This window comes from Somniosus microcephalus, chromosome 13 (genome assembly GCF_052327205.1).
Source record: "Somniosus microcephalus isolate GS21.2 chromosome 13, FLI_Smic_1.0, whole genome shotgun sequence".
NCBI lineage: Eukaryota > Metazoa > Chordata > Chondrichthyes > Squaliformes > Somniosidae > Somniosus > Somniosus microcephalus.
The window spans coordinates 170,047,997-170,075,911 of record NC_140999.1 but is presented as its reverse complement, the minus strand read 5'-3'; the positions used below and the strand labels follow the sequence as shown (position 1 = coordinate 170,075,911).

General features: G+C 42.5%; 1 protein-coding gene across 8 annotated transcripts in view; it reads right to left on the bottom strand.

The window, feature by feature from the left end:
* LOC147108767 (uncharacterized) overlaps positions 1-27,915 on the bottom strand; it is a 347,177-nt gene that overhangs the window by 262,234 nt on the left and 57,028 nt on the right. For 2 of the 8 annotated variants that reach the window (XM_086005570.1, XM_086005571.1), the window contains exon 1: positions 19,441-19,780. The exons of 2 other annotated variants lie outside the window; for them this stretch is intronic. The gene's annotated coding sequence lies outside the window, so the exon portion shown is untranslated. Of the gene's footprint in view, positions 1-19,440; positions 19,788-27,915 lie in introns of those variants that run through there. 4 more of the 8 variants (XM_086005569.1, XM_086005568.1, XM_086005572.1 and 1 more) reach the window with 3 other exon arrangements.

Sequence of the window (27,915 nt, the reverse complement as noted above, 5' to 3'; positions counted from 1 at the left end):
TGCTGTCAGATGCAGCACTAAACACGGGGAATCTAACATACTGGCCCTCCAGTGGGCCCAGTAGCACAGTGCAAAAGGAGGACATTGGTGCTTAAAAGACCATGGGTCACTGCTTAAAGAACAATCTCAGACCACCCCATAACATAAAAAGGTTAGGATCCAGCAATTGATCACAAGTATCACACAGATGATTAGACTTTGAACATCCTTAATTATTTTAAAAGTAGAATATCAGAACTCAGGCCGATATAATTAAATGGAATATTCTGTAACTGAAGGAAAAGTCAAAATTGTTTTTCCTGGTGGTGAGCAGTCTCCAGGCAGGAAGTGAACTAGGAGTTAATGAGGCCCAGCAGTTAAAATTGGCAGGCCCATATACTATTTCCACCAAATAAGGTAATACCCCATAACATATTCACTGTTAAATAGACGAAATTATTCTTTTTCCATTTTAAGTTGTTCTGATACTCAATCAAAAATTACTGTTATGGGGCCACACTCTACACAGCAAGTTTAAGGGTTGAAGTAATGAGCCCATTGTTTGCAGAATCTTGTACAGCAGCACCTTACCGACTTTACGATGTTATTAAAGCTGATATATTCCCAAGAAAACAAAATAAAAATTCGATACAACATTTTAGATCTTAAAATTTTGGAGACTCTTGGGCTGTATTTACACTGTATTAGTGTATTGCTTCATGCCAACACTGCAGCTAAGGACTCCAGAATGAAACAAAATGGGACTCCCTAAACAAGGGATTCTCATTCTGCTTCTGAGTCAGTTGAAGTCTTCACACCCGATTTACATTCCAAGTTTAGCGCTGGTGTGAAGTGGTTTCGGCTTTGGTTTCACACAGACGCTAAGCTTGTGGAGTGTGACTGCACCATTAAAGTGTTGCAATACAACATTTTCAAGTGTTCTGCAAGGGAGTCTATGTCAAGTTTTGCTCTGTAAAAAAAATGGGGCTCAAAGCTGGGCGGGGAAAACCTAACCATAGATGATGTGTTTTAAATTGTGGGGGGGGGGGGGGGGGGGGTTGGCGAGCAGGTTAGGCCAAAGCAAATGTTGAGAACCATTAGTTATTGGACATCATCATCAAATATTTTATTCAGATTTTTCACATAAATATGTTATCTTATACAGGAACTAAAGCCCAAGGATATGGACCACCATATACTGCACATCATTCCACCACTTGGTGCAATGATTGGTATTACATTTTAATGAATGACAAGATCATGAACTGAATTTAAAACCACTAATATTTCACAACAGACCTGCCAATCCTTTGGCAAAGAGTGATCTCTCCATCCTAACATTACTTAAACAGCAAGTCCTTAAGTTCAGCCTGGGGAATATTGACAATTGCCTTTAACACCAGAGTCCTTCCCTATGACCTTGATCATTAGCTGGGATGGTGGTCATTCTATGCTGAAGCCAATTACACAACAATTCATGATGTAAAAAGAAAAGCTACCAGACCCCGTACAGTACAGCCACATTCCCAAATGCCACACAATACTGTAAAATGCATTGGGTGATAAAAGGAAGCAGTCCATGACCAACAGCAAAATAATGAACTGAGATATTCCCGAGCCAATACATTTAAAACAGGTTCTGTTTTCATTCAATCTAACTTGTATATCGGTTTCCATCAGCATTCAAGAAAAAGGAGACAGAAACCACCAGCCTGGGAATGTTTAATAATTGTACCCAGATGTTACTGAATCATTTTTAAATGCAGGAAGTCCTTCCAGCTACCTCAAATGTTGCAGATAAGAAGTTATTCAACACTCGACAAAATCTGTGCCTGAACGGAGCTAATGCAACATCTTGTTTAGTGTAGTAAACAGGAATTGATTCAAGAGTGCTTGCAGTTGTACACAGCATATGTTACAGTGTACGCTGCAGTAAGGGGCTCAACAGGAAAACACCCACCCCATTTTGCAGAGCTGGAAATTGATGGATTTCATGTCACAAATGTAACACCGTCATCACAGTCACAGACAATGTACAAGATGAAAAACAGATTTTTTTCCCCCCCCCCAAAGTAAAATACCTTGCTCCGTAAGGTGGGTGCATGGTCTCAAGCTGCAGTGCTGCAACCCAACAACTGGGGTGGAGCGAGGTGCCTGCATGCAGTCGTGAGTGGGGGCCCAAGGAGATATTGGAGCGGAGGGCAGCACCCAAGGCATGCAGCACACATACCACTCAGTCAGATATAAAACAAAAATCACAAAGGATTTGCTGACAACAGAGTTGGGGGGGGGGGGGGGGGGGGGGGCGGAGAATGGAAAACATTTTCTAATCATGTAACTCAAGCAGGTGTTCGAGCATTTATAGCTCTATGCGACAGTGCACCTGCAGTTTTTAAAACTTCCGTACTTAGATAAGCCATAGAGCTGGGTACGTGCTCCCAAACCGGTATAGCAGGAGACTTGAGACAGGTGGGAAGCAGTTAGGCTGGCTGCAGCCATGCATTTTGGCTGTCACGTTCACCTTCCTGCTGTGGAAACGGTCCAGTCCTGTAAACAGTTTTGCTGACAGGAGCTCAAAGCTGCAAATATCCACAAAGCACTTTCAAAAGCAGTTCTGTATTGTAAATGAGACATTATGCTGCTGAATAAAAAAGGAGCTTCGTATAGTTTGTGCAACAAATGTCATGATAGTTCAAAAGGGTTATTAACATTAGCATGCTAGATTGAGCCAAGTAAGATTTACAAACAGCCAGTGACCGTGGGAATATGAATGGCCCCAGTGGACCAGTGAACTGAATCCTGCACCAACACATGTTTACAGTCTGCTCCTGGGTCAGGATTTTCTACATGCTGGAGCTAGCTGGCAGATATCCATGATTTCATTCCTCTACTGATCAGACTGTGCTGCCTGCTGCCTTAAATTGGAGTCCTGTAAAATTCAAAAACATTGAACTGATCTTATTTTTACAGCTTACATAAAGTCTCCAAATTCTTAAATTTACACAGAATCTGGGGTCAAGAAATTCCAACAGACCCCAGTGTCGCAGCTGTGGTTTGAGGTATTACACGCTGAAAATATATCATTCACCCGAGGATGGGCAATGGGTTAGACTAAGCAAAAAGCTATCTGATGAAATAACTTGTGCTTTGCTTGCTTCCTTTTAAAAGTTATAAAAAGAAAAATCTCTGGCTAATATAAACCAGTGAATAGAAACAAAATTAATCACCATAAAATTGGGATCATTGCAGATTGGACACGCTGATCTCTGCACCCAATTGTCTGATCCACGGTCCTGATGGGCGAGGCTCCATGCTGGGAGTGGAGCCATGTAAAACCTACCCTATCGAGTACAAGAAAATGACAGACCCTGGCAGGAAGAAATAAAAGATAACAAAAAATTACTTGGAAAATGGAATGCACCAGAAATATTGATTCAGACAGTTCTTTATTTTTCATTGGATTACAACATCTAGTCCAATAACTCAGAAAAATTGTCCATGGCACCTCATGAAATACACTGATAATAAAAGGACCATTACTGAATACCAGGAAACATTCTACCCAAGCTATATTCCATAAATACTGGAAGAACCAAATGGGGGAATTGTAACCCCACCAAACACACCTAGCTTGTAAAAAACTTTGCCCAAAGAATCGGACTGTCATTTTGCTCATCAGTTCAGTGCCTTAGGTTAGCAAAAGGTCTTAATATATTATATGAAAAGTAAAATAATCTCCAGCTATGAAATTAGTATCTAAACATTTATATTTAAAATAAGCTTCTATTATGAAAATGCCGAATACTACAAAACCACCTAAAATAGGACATTTATTTTTCAATTCAGTGAGAAATCATAAAGCGAAATACAAAATTACATCAGATAAAAAAAATGTATTTTTCAATATCATCCTGTGATATATTAGCTGAACAAGACACTATCATCTCCACTCATGGTACAGTGAGTTTATCAAACGACTAGGAAGGTTTCAAGATCAATCACTAGCCCGTGCCAAGTTATGTGATTTCATTTGGAGCAATGACAGGAATGGCATTATTGTTCTTGGGCCCCTCGGATTGGGGAAGAGAAACATTGGACAGAGTTGCCTCCCATGATCACTGTCCAGTGACCCTGGCTAGAAGTGCACATATGTGGTTAGGATCAGGTTTGACTCCGATGTCCCTGGACAGCACTCAGTCAAGACTCGCGCTTGGGTGACATACTGATGAGCAACCAGTACAGCTGAAATCGTACTCCAGCAACAAGTCAACCCCTGCAGCACGGGAGGGAAGAAAATAAGCTGAGAAAACTGGGGAATAGAAGACCCCCACCATCTTCTTGTATCACAGATACAAGAGCGGCTAGCATTAATTGAATGAGAAATAATAGAGGGTTGATGGCTGACCTGGACATATTCCAAAAAAACCAGTAAAGTACAATGCAATTTTTTGCAATGCAATACAGCCAGATCATTTTATTGGGCAACAACTTGCATTTATATAGTACCTTTAATGTAGGAAAACGTCCCAAGGCGCTTCACAGGAACATAATTAGAGAAAAATTGGCATCAAGCCAAAGAAGGAGACATTCGGACAGATGATCAAAAGCTTGGTCAAAGAGGTAGGTTTTAAGGAGTGTCTTAAAGGAGGAAAGAGAGGTAGCCAGGCGGAGTGGTTTAGGGAGGAAATTCCAGAGTTTAGAACCTAGACAGCTGAAGGCACGGCCGTCAATGACAGGGCAAAGGAAGCTTTGAACAGGATTGGAGCCGGTGCCTACACAATCAAAATCTTACAGAACAGAAGGAGGCCATCCTGCCCATCATGCCTGTGCCAGCTCTCTGAAACAGTCCCACTCCCCTGGTCTTGCCCCACAGCCCTGCATTGTTAGCACTACATTTACCAATGTGACCACTTTAAGGGGTCGATTTTGTCGAACCTGTCGGGAAGAAGGTGGGACTTCCCCTTTCGGGTTTCTGACCCACCTACTTCGACATCCGGCCAATCTGCGCGATTTTCCCTGGATTGACCTTGTTAAGCCCGCTCAGCAGGCCAATTAAGGGCCACCCGGCAACAGGTGACGTCACAGACTGCAATTTCATTTGCCAAGATTTCTGACAGATGAAATATCAGTGTCTCACAGCTGTTTGAAGCTGTGAAACACTGACAGTCTGATTTCTAAGCGGAGTCCTTCTACGCAGACTCAGTTCGAAATCTCAGCAGCACTAAAAGCTGCAGGCTGTCACTTTTGACTGATCACAGCCGTTCAGCTTTAAGTTCCGGCTGACTGATGCGCTCCCGACGCCTACAGGAAGAAAGGCTGTTACGGTAAGTAAAAGTTCTTTACACACTTTAGACACACCAAACACTTACCTTTACACTCATGCACCCATCACTCACTTGAGCACAGACATCGCGACCCCTCCAACTCATTCAACCCGACGGCCCGCCTGCTCTAACCTGGCGTGGTTTGGAGCCGTCGGGAAACCCACACGAAACCCCTCAAAATGGGGATTAGGCTATAAACTGCCCGTTAACTACCTGTTAACAGGCAGTTAATTGGCACTAATCCCTTCCCGCCTGGTTTCAGCGGGTCCCAGTGCGGGGCAGGTACCCGCCGCCCCTGAAACTTACGTGGGGCGGGGTTTTGGGCGAGATGGTGGCGGGACCCCCCAAAGTCGGGATTTCCCCACCCACCCCCCACACGCCTGAAAATCTAGCCCCAAGTCTTCATACAGACTTTCAGTGCTCCCTGTGTTATTGGCTTTTTAAAAAGGCCAAAACTTGAAAAGAGAAATAATCATTATTGACTTTCTGATTCAAAAGGAAAGTAAGATTAATAGGTCAGTGGAGTTTGAGAAGTGTCTGGTCTCTAATGTTTACGGATATCAAAAACTGTCCAGATTCAGTTAAATACTGCTTACTTTCCCCAATGCTCACCCCACCTCAACTTGTACACTGCCCTGCTTGCATACAAATTTTTATTTTTTATTTATTTTTTATTAAAAAGGTTTCAGTACCAATGGTGCACTCTGAAATTTTAAATATGCAATCAGCGTGGCGCCTCTAGCCAGGTTCATTTCCAGTTTTTAAATATCTGGAGCAGGATTCCTTGCAATGTAGGTAGGCTTTCAGATCTTTTTGAAAAAATGTTGTGTTTCTGCAGTGCCTACTTTTCCAGCTGCTGTTTGGTACATATGGCTGGAGTCATATCCAGGTTTATTGTTTGTAGGACTAGTGATTTCAGTAGTTCTGGGATTCTCAAAGTACGAGGCTTGGAAACCTCTGCTGTGAAGTATACATGTTAAATGGTGCTAGATATTTTGGAGTGCATTTGCTGTTCTTCACACACCACCTTGTTCCAATTTAAAATCTCTGTTGGGGGGGGAAGGGAAGGGCGGGATGTAATTTTGTCTACTTCAAATGTAGATTTGTGAGATCCAATTTTGCAAGTCAAATTCTATAGCCATCAATAGCTCAGCCATTGTGTGAATATCTAAACAAAGACTCCAGTCAAATATTAACATCAAATTTCAATGTTTGTGAACTGCAACCTATTGGATCAGAATGGCCTACCAGCCAAACCTTTGCTAAAGTGACTTGTATTTCACCATTCATTCTATAATGCAAGCATGCTTTCTTCAAAGCATCAGCAAAATGCAAACTAGAGAATTGAAGTCTGAACAGTTTAAAATTATCTTGTTCACCACAATGATGTGTCCCTCATTACAAACAGCTTCAGATTCTCAAGTTGTCTTTCCATTCCTCACTTCAAAACAAACACAGTCAATGCAGACAGATAAAATGTGCTGAAACATTTATTATTAACAACTCGCAAACATTATTTAAAATGGTGACTTAACACCACAATTTCAGATTGATTGCTTTGTTGCTTCAATTAACAGAACATCTATTTCATACTTTGGAAGCGCATTCACACATATTCCAAAGCTTGCATCTGCTGTGTGTACTACAATCAGCAAAATGAGCTGTGGTGGACACACCCATTTCCCCCTCCTGCAATGTCAATGCTCTGTCCAACACAGGCCTCAGCCACCTGCTAATGCTTCACAATTTGGAAGATTTAAAAAAAAGATATTTGAAATGGCAACTTGATTTTTAGCAGCCCAAACCCACTTATTACACATGCATAAGCAGCTTATTCTCCAGGGTGCTCACTAACACTTTGTACAGATCTGTGAAGGCTCTGTGGAGCTACTTGGCTTTCACAGACAAACAAGCTGAAAGAACCATCACTGTGTCACTCCTTTATTCACATAAGAAATCCAGGTTAGGTGTCAAGTTATTGCCAGTTGTAATCTTTAAACCTTTTTGACGCGTTAAATGGTAAACCATTGCAATTTACTGAACTATTTAACAATGGTCTATGCATTAAAAAAAAGGGACAAAGCTAAGTAAGGCTACTTTGCTTACGCACAATGTATTTAAACAAATGCTTACTTCAATTCGGCAAACTTGCATTAATATAGTGCCTTTAGTGTAGAATAACGTCTCAAGGTGCTTCACAAAAGTATTTTCTGTGCCCTTTCTACCTACAAGTGGTGATCAACATGGAGGAGCACCGATTCATCAGCTGAGGGAAGGTGGTAGGTGGTGATCAGCAGGTTTCCTTGCCAGTGTCTGACCTGAAGCCATGAGACTTCAGGGTGTCCAACATTAATCTTGGAGGACTCCCAGGGCCACTCCGACTTGACCACTGTGCCCCCACCTCCGGTGGGTCTGGCCTGCCAGTGGCACAGGATATACCCAGGGATGGTGATGGAGGAGTCTGGGACATTGATTGATGGGTATGCTGTAAAAATCTGGGAGTGGAACAGCTCTCCCAAATTTGGGACCAGTCCCCAAATGTTATTAAGGAGGTCTTTGTATGGTCCCTGGCTGGGTGTGCCTTCAACATGTTCTAATTCGATGCCTAGGTCACAGCTGAGTGGTCAGTCCAGTTTTATTCTTTGTAGCGGTTTGATACAACTGAGGGGGCAGTTAAGAGTCAATCACATTGGTGTGGGACTGGAATCGCATATAGGCCAAACTGGGTAAGGATGGCAAGTTTCCTTCCCTAATGGACATTAGTTGGATTTTTAAACAATCAAACAGCTTCATGGTCACTTAATATCTTTATTCTAGATTGAGGTAAAGGGAATTCAAGTTCACAAACTGGATTGGAATTCCACTCTCTGGATTATTAGTCCAGTGCTCTGGATTACTAGCCTGTAACATAACCACTATGCTACTGTACCCTCAAGAAGATCAACTAGTAATATATATTAGGGTTGCAAAGGGGTGGAAAGTTTCCGGTAAATTTCCGGAAATTTTCCACGGGAAGTTTAGCTTGGGAATTTTGCCCAAAAAAGCACATGCTAGCATAATATTGTTTTTTTTGTATTTCTTTCTTTTTTTTTCTCCACAGGTCCTCTCTTGAAATTACTAACAGAGATGGAATCTTAATTAAGGAATTTCTTAATCAATATATGTTTATCTTCTTACTTGGCTTGTTTTAATAATTACAAGTTTTGTGTGTGACTGTGAACAAATGTGTCCTGATTGGTTGGATGAGTGGATGAGCGATTAGCTCCCGCTATTTGTAATATTTGCATATCGAATTGTGATTGGCCTGCAGGCATCTGTAAGACTGCTATAGTTTTTTTAAGATCCAGGTTAGGGGTCCTGAGGGAAGTTATTTTGTTTTCTGCTGATGTTGTGATGATGCAGTAAGTAAATCAGACTTTATACCAAATAAACCAGTTACTTGTTGAACTCTTGTCCTTCAATTTAAAATATACAAAATAATACACTATTGGTGATGTAGCGTCGTGTGTGTACAGGTCATGCTTCCATCACATGGAGCATCAGCAAAAATGTACTCACCCTGTTGCAATCGTGCTGATCGACCGCAGTTCGACACAGAGATGAATGCCCTTTATTTCTCTGCATAGAACAATGCCACGTTTACCGTCGGATGTGTGGAAGCATTTTACCCCAGGCATTAAAGATGGAAAGACTGTGTACATGTGCAAACACTGTAGAAAGCCATATGTAAAGAATGCCACAAAAATGCAGCAGCATTTATCCAAATGCAACAACTTCACTCAAAGCTCACAGCAGTCAGCCCAGAGTTCCTCTGCTTCCATTCAAGAAGATGATGGTTCTCATTCAGCATCAGGCTCCTTATCATCAGCAACTCCTGGCCCACTTGGAAGGTTCTTTGATACAATGGATAACCATAGCCAGAAGAATGCAGATGAGTGCCTTGCTCGAGCCGTATATGCAACAGGCTCACCCCTCATGCTCACAGCCAATGTGTACTGGAAGAGATTTTTCAATGTTATTCGCCCTGCATACTGTCCCCCCACCAGACATGCTTTGTCTACTTATTTACTGTCCCCCCACCAGACATGCTTTGTCTACTTATTTGCTGGAGGCTGAGTATAACAGAGTCCAAGGAAAGCTCAAAGAAACGATAACGATGGCAGACTGTGTTGCAGTTATCTCAGATGGGTGGTCAAATGTACGAGGGGAGGGCATCATAAACTACATTGTCTCCACTCCTCTCCCAGTGTTCTTCAAGAGCACAGACACATACATTGCTGATGAGCTGAAAGCGGTCATCAACGATCTTGGATCACAAAAGGTCTTTGCAGTAGTTACTGACAATGCTGCGAATATGAAGGCTGCTTGGGCTCAAGTGGAGGAGGCCTACCCTCTGTTTACGTCTATTGGGTGCGCAGCTCATGGGCTTAACCTGCTCCTCAAGGACATCGTGGGTTTGAGAACCATGGAAGCACTGTACAAGAGAGCCAAGCAAGTTGTTAAGTATGTCAGGGGAAAACAGGTAGTTGCAGCAACCTACAACTCCAAGCAAATGACAAAGAACAAGAACACCACACTGAAGCTGCCCAACAACACTAGATGGGGTGGTGTTGTCATAATGTACAACAGCCTTCTGGAGGGTAAGGAGTCGCTGCAAGAAATGGCAATATCCCAGTCTGGGGATATGGAAACCACCATCAAGAAAATACTGCTGGATGATGTGTTTTGGGAGAGAGTGGTTAGCAGCCTTAAACTACTCTCACCACTAGCATCTGCAATTGCTCAGATTGAAGGAGATGACGCTGTCTTGTCAGATGTTCTCAGGCTTTTTACTGATTTAAAAGAACAAATCAGCATTGCCCTACCCACATCCCTGCTGCTCAAAGCAGAGGAGAAGGCAATTGTTCAATTCATACAGACGCATCAAGAATTTTGTGTCAAGCCGATTCATGCTGCAGCATACATGCTGGACCCAAAGCATGTTGGGAGACCAATACTTTCTGGAGAACAGATCAACAGCGCTTACAGTGTGATTTCTACCCTCTCACACCATCTCAATCTGGATGTGGGCAAAGTTCTGGGAAGTCTGGCAAAGTTCTCTACCAAGCAAGGTCTTTGGAATGGGGATGGGATATGGGAATCATGCAAGCATATCAGTGCACATACCTGGTGGAAGGGACTTTATGCATCCGAGGCCCTGTCACCTATTGCATCGGTGATACTCCAAATCCCACCTTCATCAGCGGCCTCTGAACGAAACTGGTCACTTTTTGGGAAGACGCATACAAAGGTGCGCAACAGGCTGACTAACAAGAGAGTGGAGAAACTGGTGGCTATCCGGGTGAACCTACAACTTATTGAGCCAGATACAGAAGTGTCCACCACACAGCTAGACACTGACACAGAGGAGGAAATGGACACGTCAGAGCCAGAGAATCAGGAGGAGCAATGAGGAGTAGAAGACTCAGAAGACTCATGAGTAGAAGACTCAAAGGGACAAAATAAGGACAAATTACAGGCTAAATAAGCTGACGCTCTTTTTATTTTATTTTAGATGGGTCTTTTTTGTGGGGGTTCAATAAAGTTCAAAATTGTAACCTAAATAAAGTTTTGAAAGCCTGTTTTTATTTGTATGGAACAGTATGTCTATTTTGACGACAAAGATAATAAGGGTCGGAGACAAAAACCATCAGTGTGCAAAAAACCTCAAAATTCCCAAAATTCCCATAAATTCCCATGGAAAGTTTCCTCTTTTAAAAATTCCCAGAATTTTGCAACCCTAATATATATGTTATATATATATATCCCCCATGATTACAGAACAGTGTATTTTTTGACTTACTCTATCAGTAATGCCACAGGAAATCTATCTGCAGTATATATAACAGTGAAGAAGATGCTGAATTCTCGAGCTGTTCTTTTCATGTCTAGGAAAGAAATGCTGTACTTCCTCTTTAAAACTGCATTTTAAATGGCCCACATTTCTCTGTTCTGCATAACAAAGTCTAAAGTCACTTTTTTTTTAATGAATTAGCAGCCACAGCTTGATTAATGCAATTAGCTCCAAGGCACGTTGTCTGTTTGATGGTTTATTTAACAACAGATTAAATTTACTCTCATTTCCTTTCTTCATCACCTGATGTGTAGCCACAGGTTTATAAAGCATGCAGACAATTCACTGTGGCAATAGCGTGCGACAGATGTTAATTTTTAGTCAACACTTGGATGCCTTAAAAGTACAGCAGAGTCTGACATCTTTGACTGCAAATTCTCAGGAGTCCCACCATAAACTTTTTTGAGGCGTCAAATGAAACCTTTCAAGGATCAACACTGTTGACAGACGGAGCACAGACTTTCCTGAAGTGAATTCCTTCAGGTCGACAGCAATTCTCGGCAACTTGTTCAGTCACCTTGCTAAAATAAATTGGAGGAATCCTTGGCTTCTTGCTTCGCTGCCACCCACTTTACTAACCAGCAAAATAACAAATTAAAGCAACTGTATTGTACAATGTTAATTAGTTTTTAGATATTGTAAACAGATTCTCCTTTTGCCTTGCACCATCATTCTTTTTGTCTCTTAATCTCGCCTGCCTTCCATCCTATCACAGAGCTTAGATTTTGTTCTTTCCTCCCCTCCCCCCTTTCCCTGCCCCTATACTTGCTTAAAAACCTGTTGCATCTCCAATTTTTTCCAGTTCTGTTCTGACGAAGGGTCATCGACCTGAAACATTAACTTTGTTTCTCTCTCTACAGATGCTGCCTGACCGGCTGAGTATTTCCAGCATTTTCTATTTTTATTTCAGATTTCCAGCATCCACAGTATTTTGCTTTTGTAATAATTTTTTCCCACTTGCCTTTTCTGTGATTTTCGCTTTGCAGCAATGTTAAAATTGCAGTACAAGTCCAGAGTCAAGACCTGAATGGACACTGGAGCAGGTAGTCACACACATCGCAAGTCTTATTGCAGTGTGCTATCTATTTGGGTTTATAAAGTGCTCGGAGTCCTGAATAAATGAATAAGAGTGTAAAAGGGTTGCAGCCTGGCTGAAACCAATACTGCAGTCAGAGACCACCAATCCTTATAACAAAACAGGTGTGTAATTTTGTCAGTACATTGTGTTCATTTGTTAGAAATTCAGTGTGAAATATTAGTGAAAGCTTTATTGCCAACTGTTAAATAGCTTGGGGTAGAAATTGGAATGTGTTGCGCCAATTTTACACCTAATAAATGGGCACAAGCATACCAATTTAGCATTGAAGTGGCCTGTGCCCAATCTGCATGGGCATTGGTTCCACTGCCCAAATTCGTGGGGCTCAATTTTTTAGGTAACTTGGGCGGATGCCTAAAACAAGGGTTAGGCACCTCGAATATGTAAATTAGGGTCCCAATACCTGTTGAAGGACCCCTTTTAGAAATTAGTCACCGATGAGCGAGACACACGTTGGGCCTGCCCTGCTCAGGTTTCTTCAGTGGCTCCCGCAGCCATCAACCAAAGCGAAGTACATAAAAAAAATTTTTTTTTTTTTTTTTTTTTTTAAAAAAAGGAATACTTTCCTGCGGAACCAGGGAGGAGTAGGAGTGCTCCCCTGTGGAAGTCGAAATTGCTCCGCACCATCCCCCCCACAATAATAGCTCACTCCAACCCTGGTCTAACAGGGTCTGACAAAGGATCATAGACCTGAAGTGTTAACCCTACCTTCCTCTTTGCACAGATGCTGCCTGACTTGTTGAGTGTTTCCAGCATTTTTGGTATTTATTTCCCATTTCCAGCATCTGCAGCTTTTTACTGTAGATCTTAAACTTGATCGATTAAGCAGCTGCTAATCAGACTCTTTTGGCTCTGAATTATTGGAGACTTCTCAATACTTTTAGTTTAGTTCAGTTCAGCTATACAAATACAAGTTGTTGTTGTTCTGTATGGATCAACTGGACATGGTGGGTTGACATAGTCATTCATGCCAGAAGCAATTCCTATCACATTACAAAGTACACAAAACAATCATGTAAAGGTCGAACTGTACAAGAAATAGTTTCTAGAAAGAGTATTTTAACTGTTTGCGAACTGATTCTATCTTTATTGTATTAAGTACTGTACCATTGGTTCCTTATTATGTCTCACTGCTTCTCAGCAAACTATCTTACTTGTAACTAAGTCTAACTACAAGTTTTAACTTGAATACAATGGTCTGATACATTGCATTAACACCTTTTGGAGAAGACAGGAAAAATGAGTTGGGCATCTCACATAATCTGCAGAGTTAATGGTTAGTCCCAAGGCGCACACGCACCTCACTCATAATAGTGTAGGTTTTGGTTTATGGAGACTAGCGCTGTTTATGGAAACTATTGCTCTTCCCTGGCCACAAGAGAGAAGTGGTGGGAGAAAGCCTGAACTACAAGAAGCACTCCTGCTCACTCAGCAGGCTTGCCATTCTGAATCTAATCCTTAGAGATTGCACTCCAGTCTTTCACATAGCAGTCTCCCCGCTCCTGCCTAGACCAGCTTATATCTGATAATAAAGGGGCAGCATCCAACACAACAGGCTCACAATCACGTCTAGCACATTGTTTGACCATCAGCTTTCCACAACAGAAGAAGTGGTCTATTGGATGGGTACTGCCCACAAAATAATTTCAATTATATTAAGGCAGCACAGAAATTTAAGCAATGGGTCTTGAATTAGAACAAAGGTAATTAAACCTCATTAAATGAATAATTCATTAATCAAGATTCTAATTGATTCCAGCAAAGCCTAAAAGTCTAATCAGTGTTACAAAAATTCATAATATGAAGGCACATCTATTTGGAGAATTTTCTAAAACTCAGCTGTATTAAATCGTACTATCCACTAACTATAGAGAGTGCTGGTTACAGAATTATGTATGTAACTAAAACTGTCTGCAACATAATATAAAGCACATTATATCTTTTCTAATTCATCTAAATCAATCCGAGAATGAGACTAAATATTTCAGAACGCTGTAATGAAGGCACTCTCAGGCTGCAGTTAACAACATAGCCTAGATATGTTGGGAGCAAGCGGAAGCCAAGTGCAGGCAGCGCACGTCAACCCAAGCACCTCACCCACCCGCCCCTTCAACCACCGTCTTCCCTGCCTGTGACAGAGACTGTAGGTCCTACATTGGACTCAGTCACCTGCAAACTCATTTTTAATGTGGAAGCAAGTCACCCTCGGTTGCGAGGGACTGCCTAAGAGGAGCTTAGACATGTTATGCCCACTTTTGGGTCAGGTTGGGAGGGTGAGCAAACAGGTCGCGAGGGGCGGCAGTCAGGAGAGGAAAAAAAAGTGGCCACCATCAGCTCACTTTTTTTGAATGCGGTGTCCTTCTCTGCCCAGTTCTACATTCAGGCAAGTATATTTTAAAATCTTATCTTGTTGATTGCGGCCTAACAAGTGATCAATTTAAGAGAGATGCCTGTTAGGCCACATTGTGGTCCTGGTATTTGAGTGGCACTGGCACTGCCTGTCTCAGGCCAAACCATTCTTGCAGAGGGGGCCTCAAAGGGGTGTTAGGCCCCTTATTGGCATATGCAAAAGGACCGAACGCCTGTTTTAGGTGTGGGCACTTCATGCCAATTTTTTGGCCTTCACCAATATGGCGGGCGGCACACTTCCAGCTTGTAACGAGCATGCACTTCTTGCCTGCTTTATTGGAGGCTTAGGAGGGCGTTTAGTGCCAGAGAAACGTCCAGTGCCACCGAATTTCTAGGCCTATATTTTTGGTGGAATATGCAACAAAGGTTATGATGTCATTCCATACACAAAGTGCATAAAATTTGTAAAACTGACAGACAATTTGGAATGCCTCTGGTGAAATGCATTGCAAAAGTCATGCTTGCAAAGGTCATAATGCTTCTTGGGCAGTCACTGAAGTGCAGTTAAGAATTTGTTTGTTTTGGCTATAAGCATTTGCTTCACAAAAAAATGACCAACATACACACCACAATGAGATAGCTATTTCAAGTTATACTGCAGTTAGCACTTTGCTCTACTGTCTGAAAACAAAGCCTACACTTTGTGATTATGACACCTTCAGATAATTTAAACTTAATCAAGATCATCAACACATTGTTGTCTTCATGTAGCACTTTGCTTGTTTCAACAATACAGCTTGCCAATTTAAATATAGAGATCATTTTCCTCAAAAGTGTTAGAATTCTCCAAACAAATACTGTAGATATACAAGTTGACCTAATCTATCAACCAATTACAGACTTGCAAGGAAGGGGGCACACCACCTGTCTACCTGAAGCACGAAGTTCATTAGGAGATGGCAGTGGGTATTACAACAGGGATACACGGGAGCTGAAAATGCTTCCAATTATGGGGGCTGTTCCAATTATTACATACAAGAGATGATCCCAACATGTGCTGAGGGGTAGGGCTCAAAACAAAGCTCTGTATACTGGCAAACAATTTGAAAAGAAAGATTTGCATTTATAATGCACCATATCATATCATGTTGCTCAGAAATGTCAAGTGCTTCACATACATAACGATTGCAGATCAAAGTAATTCATTGTAAGTAAATAAGGCAGCTAATTTGCAGACAGCTAGATCTCACAAACAGCAATTGGATAAGTTATTGGCGATACTCCAAAATTGGCCAGGGCACCAGGGGAGTGGGATATTTTCAAATAGTCTTGAAGGACTGCACCTCTGACAATGGAGCAGTTCCTCAGTGCTGCACTAGAGTATCAGCCTAGTTTCATGTCCTGAAGTGGGACTTGGACCGTCGAGCTTCTAACTCAACGATGAGAGTGCTACCAACCTGGGCCAAGCTGTTACTATTACTGCAACTACAGAACATAAATGATAAAATAAATGGAGACTTCGATAGGGTCAGCAAGTATTCCAGTTGATTATAAGGCAGAGTAACTTTAAACATCATTGCTATTTAAACACAAAGGCCCTTGTATTTTATCATGGCCTAGGAGACAATAGAAAGGACATCACTAGTGTGGATCTCCTTCAGTACATTGCAAATATGCTTCATGCATAATTTTCTGTTCAGGCCTAAATATGGCTGCCAAGAATTTATCAAAGCATCTGGCAATACAAACTGAGTAAGCAAATAATTCTGAAGATGATGCACTCTGTCATTACAATTTTTCTCTTCTCCGATAGTCCTTTTGATTTTCTCCCCTTATGCTCTCCTGAATGTGCCGAGACATTAAACTGAGGCCCTTTTTTGATCGTTCCGATGGAAGCAAAAATCCCATAGAACCATTTGAAGATATGAGAGTTCGCTCAGATTTCTGGCCAACATTTATCCCTCAGTCACACCACCAGGACCAAATTAACTAGTCATTCAACTTATTTTCTGTTTGAGAGACCCAGCTGTGTGCAAAATGACTGCCATATTTGCTTACATAGCAGCAATTAATTACTTCTGAAGTGAAGTTATTGCCAAGTGTTTTGGGACATCCTGATAACATGATAGCAAGTATCTGATCAGTTAACCATAACTTAACAGCACATTTTTTGTACAAAATCTTGCCATAAATTACAGGGCACCTAGAGGATTAATCCGTAGCCGGGTAAGAATGCCTGTGATGGGAAAAATACTTTTGTAGAAAAATAGCGAAGAGCAAACTCCAGTGAGAACTCAGGGGTAAGGATCTGACACGATGAGCACAGTGAAAAGGCTCACTATTCTGCCCCACCCCCTATGCTAAAGCAGTGATTCTGCAGCTCCATAAGTTTGTAAACTCTGGGCAGCAGGCAGAAAAATGTTGCATGAAAACAGTGCTAAGCATTCATGAAGGTGCCTTCCATAATCACTGTCAGCTTCACTCCATCACATTTTTGCAGATAAACACAATGGCAGCAATGCCAGTGAGGCTGTAAGAACTGCTACGAGAATAATGACCTAATGCTTCTGAACAGTGCAGACAACCAGGAAATTTAATCTACTCATGTTGCTTTGTACACTTCATAAAATATATGCTATTACATGGTCACTTGTAATCATTTATAAATTACATTGGGGCATGCGCAAGCAAAAATAATCTTCATACCTGTGAAAAAAGATGACCTCCAATTTATGCAACCAAACAAACTGCAGCATATATGCATTTAAATGAATAATTCTTCAATGTACAGTATCACTAAATAAATGTTGCTTGACTTAATACAATCATGGTGCGGTGATTAATTGTAAGAGATATTCCCAGAAGCACTAAGTAAGCAGGATCTGTGCTGCACAAACAATACATGGGATAAAAAGTAATAAATGTGGGAATAAAAAGTAATAAATGTGGTTCTATCAAATGTAAATGCAAACGTTTTTCTTAAAGAGGCATGGTCTTCGTATAAAACCTTTCAACCTTTTTGCATTTATATAGCTGCTCATCACACCCTCATAACATCGCAACACATTTCACATCTAATTGCATTCTTTAAAAAAAAAAATAAAGTGCAGGCACGGCTGTCCTTTGGAGGCAGCAGCCAGTTTGCACATAGCAAGATCCCACAAACAGCAAAGATGATGATGAATGGTTAATCGGCTTTGATGGTGCTTGGCAAAGGAGGAATGTTGGCTGATGCAACAACCTGCTCTTCTTCAAATATTGCCAATGGATCTCGCATTTCCACCTGACAAGTAGGCCCTATCCAAACGACAGCACCTCCTACAATGCAGCACTCTCTCAGTACCGCACTGGAGTACATCATTTAGGCTGACACATAAGTCCTGGAGGGGATTTGTACACAACCTCCTGACTCTGGAGGCAGCAGTACCACCAACTGAGACTCACATCAAAACATACCATTTGAATGCAAAAATATCACTGCAATTAAAATGATGCCTTTTATCATATATATTAATCAGCCATTATAAATATAACTCTTTAATGCAAATGTAACTCTTTTTATAACCATGGCATTAACATACAAACTACATAGCTGTGTGCTATTGTAGCATAAAGTACAAACCTCATTTAGGGTTTATTTTCTATTTATATTTTGACATATGCATCAGCAGCAAATCATATTCTGCCTTTACTACTGACCTACCAAACCCTTGCAAATAGCCATGTCATTCATATATGCCTTTCACCATTCGAGCTTCATTTTCAATGTGGAAAAATGTGGTTTTGCTTTATTTACAGGTATAACATTCTTAAAAGGGTATATCGCAGTGTATCCAGCCATATATTTCACTCCCTAGGAGTCCTTTAGTTGCCATTTTCCTACTAACAATGTAGCTAGGCAGACAGCACGTCAGAGCAAGGCAGACGCTGCTCCCTGCTGCTCACTTAAGGCTTTAAAAAAACATTCGGAATAGTTAACGCGAAAACAACCATAAATTATCAAGTAACAAGCCGATTAATTGTCGTTCACCTGGTATTGCAATTTTAGAATGCTTGCTCCTATAAGCATTCCTCTCTGAATCAATCTACGGGGGGGGCAGCTTAAAATGAATACTTAATAGGTGGAGATTTCTTTGTTTTTCCATCCTGTGGATCTGGCTACACTTCAAAGAGCCTGTCGTTTCTGCCTGTACCACTGAATGTTACAACATTAACAGTCACACCCATCGTAACACTGCATCGAGTTGGGGAGGGAGGGAGGGGGGGAAAGTACCACAAATGAAACGAAGCACAGTGGAAAAGTGCTAAACAAGTCATTTTACAACGATCACAACACACTCGGAGCCCACCTCTGATCGCCCAGACCCCGTGACTACACTGTTTGGCTCCTTCAGTCGAGGGAATTGCCTTATTCCTGTTGGCACTGTGCACGATTGGACACGCAGCGGAGATCGCAGTCCGCTTACTTTACCCAAAGCAGACCCAAGATTGTCGGAGGGAGACCATGTAAATTATTTTGGGCTTTATAGTGCTGCAAGTTACCCAAAGTATTTGAAATTGACAAACGAACGAAAACGCAAGACCCGCCTCTTTTCCATCCTTAAAAAGAAATGTATAAATTATGCTATCGATCAGTATTACACAGCCATAACGCGGTGTATTGCAGCTCATATATTCGGTACAATGAAAACGGAACCGTCCCTAGATTTGTATTTTACAGCGAGGTTCTGCACAGCGCTGGTTGGGATTACTCCGGGCAATCGACACAATAAGGAAGAATATGCAGTTTCACCCAGTACCTGTAGCGTCAGGAGGTTGTCAGGTTTGCGGCACGGGCGATGGTCATGAGGAACACGTTGTGATCGGGGAGTCAACGACCCCTGCGCTGACAGCTCCAGTAACGTGTGAGTGGTGGGACTGAAAAGCTTGGTTCGAGGTCTCAAGCGGACTGCGCGATTCGCCTGCTCCCCACCACGTATTAAAATCACTCGCCTGCCTCCAGCCCGGCCCAATGAGATCGCGTCGCCTCCAGCTTTAATCCCACAATTCTTTCACAGCAATGCAACAAATTCCTTACTGCAGGAGAGAGAGAAATACTGCAATTGCCATTGACTTCCGCCACGTGATGAACCGCTGCAAAGTTAATGTTTTGTAACCTCGTCAAAGAGCTCCCAGAAATGTGGAATGCTCGGAAATTATATATCACTCATCAAGCAGATGGTGTGAACGCTTAGGGAGAGACTAGAGACAGAAAGAGTCTTTCATGCATAATATAAACATTGAGAATAGGCTCCTTTATGATCTTAAATAGTCTTAATCATGTTACTGATTAGCAACAAAACTATGTACAGTTATATCTGATGATGAATAGCTTGAGATGAGGACCACCTTAAAGAGGCATTTATAGTGTGAGGCAAGTTATTGATGAACATGATAAGCACTGTGATTTTTTGGTATCGGATTGATTCAAATGCTTGATGCCTCACCTGTAAGGATGAAAATTGATCCTTCAAACTTTCTCAAAATGTATTATAGAATCATACAGCACAGAAGGAGGCCATTCGGCCCATCGTACCCGTGCCAACTCTTTGAAAGAGTTATCCAATTGTATTGTAACAAAAATTAAGCCTTATGTCTTGTTAGATGATGTATTGGATATTTTATTGATGATTGTAACACAAGGCTAATATTAATTTCTACAAGCTTCAAGAATACATATTACAGTTTGATATGGCAAAATGCTTTAATATGCATCTGAAGCTTCAGTCCTGCTGAATAAAAGGGAGTTTAATATGCTAACATCCATTAAGTGCTGAGTCATTGATGCCAATCTGTTGAACAATGACCTTGATAAATGTGTTCATTTCTAGCCATTACAAATATATAAAACAGATTGGGAGAAACATTCTATGTGGTTGGCATCCTGGGGTAGTGATTTAGAGTGATAGTTGTGTCTGGGGAAGATGTGGGTTCGGTCTGGGGGACTGGACCAATGATTATTTGTAGCTCGTTGATGGTTCTGTGGCCAGGAGCTCAATGATTCAGTCTAAGCACACATTCTTTGCTGGCCTAAGTCAGTAACTCCATGGCAGTGTTTTGCAATGTAATGATTGACCATGTTTCAAGGATCATTTTATGTTGAGATTCATCACATTGGGTGTGTCTTTGTTGTTTTGACAATTCAAGAACAATAGTAAAGGTTGTAATTGCTGTAAACATTTTTTATTGAATACTGTTCAGTTACCTAATTTAATGTTAAATAAATTCACCTGTAGGTTTATAGCCTGAGCTTTGGTCTGATAGAACATATTTCAATCCACCGATCAAAGACAAGGAGATGACATGGAGTAAATTGATGAGGATTCTGTTGATCCCTGGGGTTTCTACACTTAGTTAGATATTGGGCAGATAAAGACACAGTCTGGTGCATAAGGAAAGTCTTCTTACAGAGTGGTCACTGATGATAAAATAAAGTAGTATATCTAGCTTAAAAACCTATCTTGCTTTCACCCTCTATCACCACTGTATGGAGATCAAGACTCATTACATAGTTGCTCACTTTAACTCATTCTTTCGAAGGATCTCAAAACTGTGGAAATCCTTCCCCTCTTCTTCCTCCTTTCAGCTTCAGGCTTTTTTGACCCCAAGCCTCGTGTCACCTAATCAGTGCTTGCTGATTTACTTAGTATTTTCCTATAGTGGATGATGTAGGCCCAGCCCATGCACCTAGGTTTCTCAATTTAAAAAAGCTTTGCCAAGAGCTCTTTCGGGTTGTCTCCCAAACTGAACCAATCCAAAATCTTTCAAGTAGATAACACGATTAATGGAGCAATGTCATTAAGTATTTATGTCCTGCAAGTTAAAAATTCCTAGTGTAAACAACCCACTTTCATTAGCAGTTTCTAAAGTGCCACCAGACTTCATGGGCTCGATTTTGCCAGGCCCGAGGAGGCGGGATTGGAGGCATATGAGGTGGTAAAATTGCAAAATATGGCGGGCGGGCCCGATCCCGCCTCCGAGCAGTTTTCCCAAATGCGTGTTTTCTGACCCTGTTTCCATCCTGCCTCCAGGAGGCGGGATAGGCCCTTAACAACCAGTTAAATGCCTCTATAATCCCATTTTTAGAGGCCTTTCTAATTTTACCACTTTTCCCACATCCTGCTTGTCTCCTCTGGAACACACCAGTGAATCCTGGCTGCCTCACAACTGGACTGCTTACTAACAGCTGCAGCTCCACCATTAAAAAGGAGTTTTCAGCAATCATCATTTGCAGATGGCAGAACTTTTTTGTCTCGGGTCTGGGGGAACTTTTAGCAGGCCTACCCATTGTTGTGGAAGTTTGGAGCCTGACACCCATCTCCAGTGTGACCTCCTGGGAAACCCCTCTCCCCACCTTGACTGAGCGCTTCCTCAACTGAGGCATATACCAGAAGCATGGGAACCATTTATTTCCTTTCCTCCTGGACATCAGATTCGGACGAAGACCAGCCGTGGCAGCAGCAGAACCATGAACAACAGCAGCACCAACAGACGTGCCAATCTGCTGCTCTCCCACCTGAAGCTGCACAGGCCAGAAGGCGCCAGTGCCCGACCACATTACTGCCCGGGATGCAAGGGACGCACTCACCTTGGCCAGATTTGCTTAGCCTGCACAATCAAACACGTTTACCTCACACCTTCTTATCAGACCATCAACAATGGCCAAGAACCTGCGGATTCCTATCACTATTCAAAAAAGGTGGTAGAGAGAAAATGGGGAATTATAGACCGGTAAGCCTGGCATCGGTAGTGGGGAAAATGCTAGAGTCCATTCTAAAAGATGTAATAGCAGAGCACTTGGAAAACAGTGACAGGATCGGACAAAGTCAACATGGATTTACAAAAGGTAAATCGTGCTTGACTAATCTACTGGAATTTTTTGAGGATGTAACTGGTAGAATAGATAAGAGAGAACCAGTGGATGTGATGTATTTGGACTTTCAGAAGGCTTTCGATAAGGTCCCGCATAAGAGATTAGCGTGTAAAGTTAAGGCACATGGGATTGGGGGCAAGGTACTGACTTGGATAGAGAACTGGTTGGCAGACAGGAAGCAAAGAGTTCGAATAAACGGGTCTTTTTCCGAGTGGCAGGCAGTGACTAGTGGGGTACCGCAGGGATCGGTGCTAGGAGCCCAGCTATTCATAACATATATTAATGATCTAGACGAGGGAACTAGATTTAATATCTCCAAGTTTGCAGATGACAAAAAGCTGGGTGGGCATGTGTGCTGTGAGGAGGATGCCGAGAAACTCCAGTATGATTTGGACAGGTTGCGTGATTGGGCAGAAGCATGGCAGATGCAGTATAATGTGGATAAATGCGAGGTTATCCACTTTGGTGGCAAAAACAGGAAGGCAGATTATTATCTGAATGGCCATAGATTGGGAGAAGGGGAAGTGCAATGAGACCTGGGTGTCCTTGTGCACCAGTCGCTGAAGGTAAGCATGCAGGTGCAGCAGGCGGTTAAGAAGGCAAATGGTATGCTGGCTTTCTTAGCGAGCGGGTTCGAGTACAGGAACAAGGATGTCTTGCTGCAGTTGTACAGGGCCTTGGTGAGACCACACCTTGAGTATTGTGTGCAGTTTTGGTCACCTTATCTGAGGAAGGATGTTCTTGCCATGGAGGGAGTGCAGCGAAGATTCACCAGACTGATACCTGGGATGGCAGGAATGACGTATGAGGAGAGATTGGGTTGATTGGGCTTATACTCGCTGGAGTTTAGAAGAATGAGAGGGGATCTCATTGAAACTTATCAAATCCTAACAGGACTAGACAGACTCGATGCAGGAAGGATGTTCCCAATGGCCGGGGAGTCTAGAACCAGGGGTCACAGTCTAAGGATAAGGGATAAGCCATTTACGACAGAGATGAGGAGGAATTACTTCACCCAGAGAGTGGTGAACCTGTGGAATTCTCACAAAAGGCAGTAGAGGCCAATTCATTAAATATATTCAAGAAGGAGTTAGATATATTTCTTAAGGCTAAAGGGATCAAGGGATATGGGGAGAAGGCAGGGACAGGGTACTGAATTTGGATGATCAGCCATGATCTCATTGAATGGCGGAGCAGGCTCAAGGGGCCGAATGGCCTAGTCTTGCTCCTATCTTCTCTACTTCTGTGTTTCTACTCTGACCACCATACTGACAATTGCAAGTTGCCCTAAGCCCTCAATGTGGAAGTCCCATTAGTGAAATGACACAGACCACAACTGCAACAGTTTGCCATTAGAATTTTTTATGACAATAAGCAACTGATGACTTCTCAAAATTAAACACAACACTACACCCAAGTGACTACCCTTGTGACTACTTGTGCATTATCTTCCTCTTACATGTGCTCCTACGTGGTGCTTCCCCTCTGGCATCAGATGTCCCCTTGCTCACTTTCTTGCTGCTCCTGTCTCGACACCTTTGGCGGGCGTCCTCTGGGGTTGTGAACCTGTGAGGGCTCAGCAACAGTCTGCTGCTCCTGCAGCTGTGCAGGGGTTGAGATGCCAATCTCAGTTGGGCGGGGACTCTGGTGGGGCTCTGACCGAGGGCTCTGCAGTGGCATGGTCGTGTGAGCGCTTGGAGAGGAGCCCCCACTTCCTTGTTCTCTGCCACCAACATTCCTCTCATAGGTCAGCCCCACTTCAGAGCTAGCAAGTGGCTGGACAGCACCTTGCTGCACTGCAGGGGGGCCATGAGGACCTGTTTCTGCACTGGAAGTCATACTCCAGAGGACTTGCATGAAGGTCTGGTTTGTTTGCTCAATAGCTGACCATCGCTCAAGAGATGTCAATCTATTCTGAACAATTCCCATGTTTTCCATACCCTGGCGACTAAGCTCCTCCATGGATGTAGCCATCCTCTCCTCTACAGTAGCCAGCCTTACCATGGAGGTAGCCATCCTTTCCAAGGAGGTTGCCATCCTTTCCTTGGTGATGCATTCATGCACCAACGCCTCCACAAAGGTTCTGCTCATGTTAACGATGGACTCCTCCATTCGCTCCACACTCGCAGCAACCCTGGAGACAAAACCTGCCAGAGACTCCTGCACCTGTTCCTGGAGTTCCAGCACCGCTCTTCTTCTGGATGGACCCGGAGGCACAGGGTCGACGTGCAGTGGAGCCGAGCTGGGAGCATCCTCTCCACTGCGACGAGGACTCTCCACTGCTGTCCTTGTCTCCACCCTCTGCTGATGCTCACTTACGAGCTGTGATACACCAAGTGACGACTCTACTCTATGTCCCGAAGGTCCCACCGAGGTGTGAGTGTCTGTGCTGGTGCAGGATACGCTTAATTCTGCTGACGGAGCGCTCTCAGAGGTTGCAGCTTCCTCTGAGGAGTCTGGAAGCTCAGGCTCTTCCTCCTGGACAGTGGGGATGGGGGCTCTCGATGGTCCTGTGGGGGAGTAAAGGAAAGAGTTAGAGATATGAGGTAAAGGTGCATGCACATTGAATTGTGCAGATGATCATAAGTCAATCTGTTAGAGCATCAGAATCATTATCAGTCACTCATGCAATGTCAATGAGAGAGATGCCAAACTGTTCTGTCACCAGCTTGCTGTGATACACCTGCCTGTCCGTCCTCCACTTGGGAATCGACCTCGATCCGGCAATTTCCAGGGCCGCCTCCTCCGAGGTGGTGAGCTGGGCTACTGAGGGTGGCCCTCCTCCTGTCCTCGCTCTTTCCCTCTTATTGTGGTCTCTCTTTTCCTGCAATGAGGGACACAAATGGAGTTTGAGTGAGAATGAAAGAGTGACTGTAGAGAATCCATAGCATAGATGCTTAGAAGGAGACAAAGGGCCCTCCCTGTGTGTTGTAAGTTGTTGTCATTGCGTCATAGTGATAGGGAGTGTGAGGGCTGCATGGTCGAATAGTTAAGTGAATGTGACCATAGAGAGAGAGGGAATGGGTAAGGGTGCAGGGATGTCAGTGTCAAGTGGGATGTGGAGGAAGAGGTTGGCAAAGCAGAGTGCTGGTGAGGAGAGGCGATGGGGGTGAGATTGAGGGTGATGGGAAATTCATACTCACTTTTGCTGTGCAGAGAAGGTAATCAAACCTCTTCCTGCACTGCAGCCAGGTTCTGCGGCACAGAGATGGCATTGACCTTCTGGGCCACTTGCAGCCACACAGCTTTAGTCTGTTGTGGTGGCTTTTTTCTCCCTGAGGAAGGGAAGAGCACCTCCTTATTAGATCTTGCTCCCTGCACCAGAGCTTGGAGCGAGGGCTCATCAAAGCGAGGTGCACACTTTTGCTTGCTGGCGGACATGGTCAGTAAATGAAGTCCTTCATACAATGTCCAAAGCGTTTCCAGTCTCCAGAAGAAGCAAGGCTGCTTGCAGGCCTTAAATCCAGCAGCACTAATGACGTCATCGGAGGCGACTTTCAGGATGGAAAGACTAATTGGGCCAGGGGTTCTCACACGCTGGAAATCAAGTGCCCAATTAGGGGAAAATTGCACTTTTTCCCCACTTCACATTGGAGTCGAGGTCCTGACACGAACACCACCTGACACGCCCCAGCCCGACCCCAATGGCAAAATCGAGCCCCATGAGTTTAAAAGCGCAATCTTCATAAATAGCATAAAATGTATCTGGATGCTTACTTTCTAACTGCTCAAAGATTCTGTTGTATTATTGTAAGGATTAAAGAAAACTTGAAGGCTACCACTACAGTTAGATAATATTATTTGAAGCTGTTACTGTTCTATAGTATGACTCCCTCACCTCCCCAGAACAAATTTTAAAAATTCTAAAGTAAGTCATTTAATCTGGGGCTGTTTCACATTCAAATTTGCAATTGACCTGCAGCTTCTGCTTAGATTAAAGTTGAGAGACAATAAATTCCCCATCAAAGATTTTATTATTGTGTATTAGGAGAACTCCCTTGAGTCTGCACTGGAGGTAATCTCAACCATAATTAATTAATAAATGTACCCTTAGCTGAGATCTTTGCTGTGGTAGTTTAACCACAATTATGATCCACCATCTGGTTCCCTGTTGCCTCCCATATGCCCCTTGGTTACCTATGTTCTTTCTTCAAGTGTTCCTCTGTCAATGTTCCCTGGCCACTCTGAACCTAACTGGCACAAAAGATATGCCAGCTCCCACTGGGTTTAACAAAAGCACCCACTTTGCCTTGGCCTTAGCCTCACCAGTGCTCTGAGGTGCATAAATCCTCAGAGACAGTGGGGTAATGCCCAGGTGAATTGAGGAGGTCCTTATTGTCAATTATGCTAGCTGATTCAGTGGTGGGCCTTCAACAGTTCAACTCAGTCAGAAAAGCAAAAATTATATTCTAATATGTCTGCTCTATGAATGAGCCTCATTCACATTCAAAACATATATAAAGGGAACCTTTTTTGATGATAAACAGCATAAGCTAGTTCAACGTTTTAGGTACTTGACTGAGCTTTACATTATTAGTGCAGATTTGTTATATGAAGGCTACTGAATATATCCTAGGTATTAATTATCAGTAAAAAATTATAAGGAGACATTTTCTATTTTCTGACAAAAATTACAGGTATAATATTCTCCCCACTAGCACCACATACATTAGGTTTCAACATCTTTGACCTCCATTTACCAGTATAATTATATGATACAGAATAATATGTGAAGTGTTTTCAGCATGTTTCATTTTTATAACAGATAAATGTACAAATGATTTCCTTTTGCTTATGTATATGAAATAGAATGCCTTAGTATGCAAATGCAAAATTATTCCTGTTATTTCAACAAAACATTTTTCCTTATCAGCATTACTGAATGGAAGCACTAATGCTAGCTTTACAATCTTTACAATGGTTGGAAATTTAATCCTTCCACTGCTCAAGTTCATGTCACTTTGTATCAGCTTAACCCTATTCTTTTTTATGCATTGTGGCAGACGTTTTTGAATTGTGAGGAATCTAAAAAGAGTTCTGCACTTTCTAATAACCATGCTACTGAACAGCAGTAGTGCCAACTTGCCGGCTGTACATGTTCAGAATTTCAAATCTATCAGTGATGTATTTAACAGACTTGACCAACCGATTTCTGCACAGTAAAATGCAAAAAATTGCCATGGTAAAAGGGGCTAGCAAAATTCCCAGGAGACTGTTCTATCATATATGGCCCTGGATTGGAGAAGAAACTACTCATACCTTCTCAGGCATGTTTACATCAAAGGTCATGTTATTTGTGACAGATTTAAGTTTCGTTTTATTTGAAAATCTAATTGTGACCCCCTAGTGGTGCTCAATATCC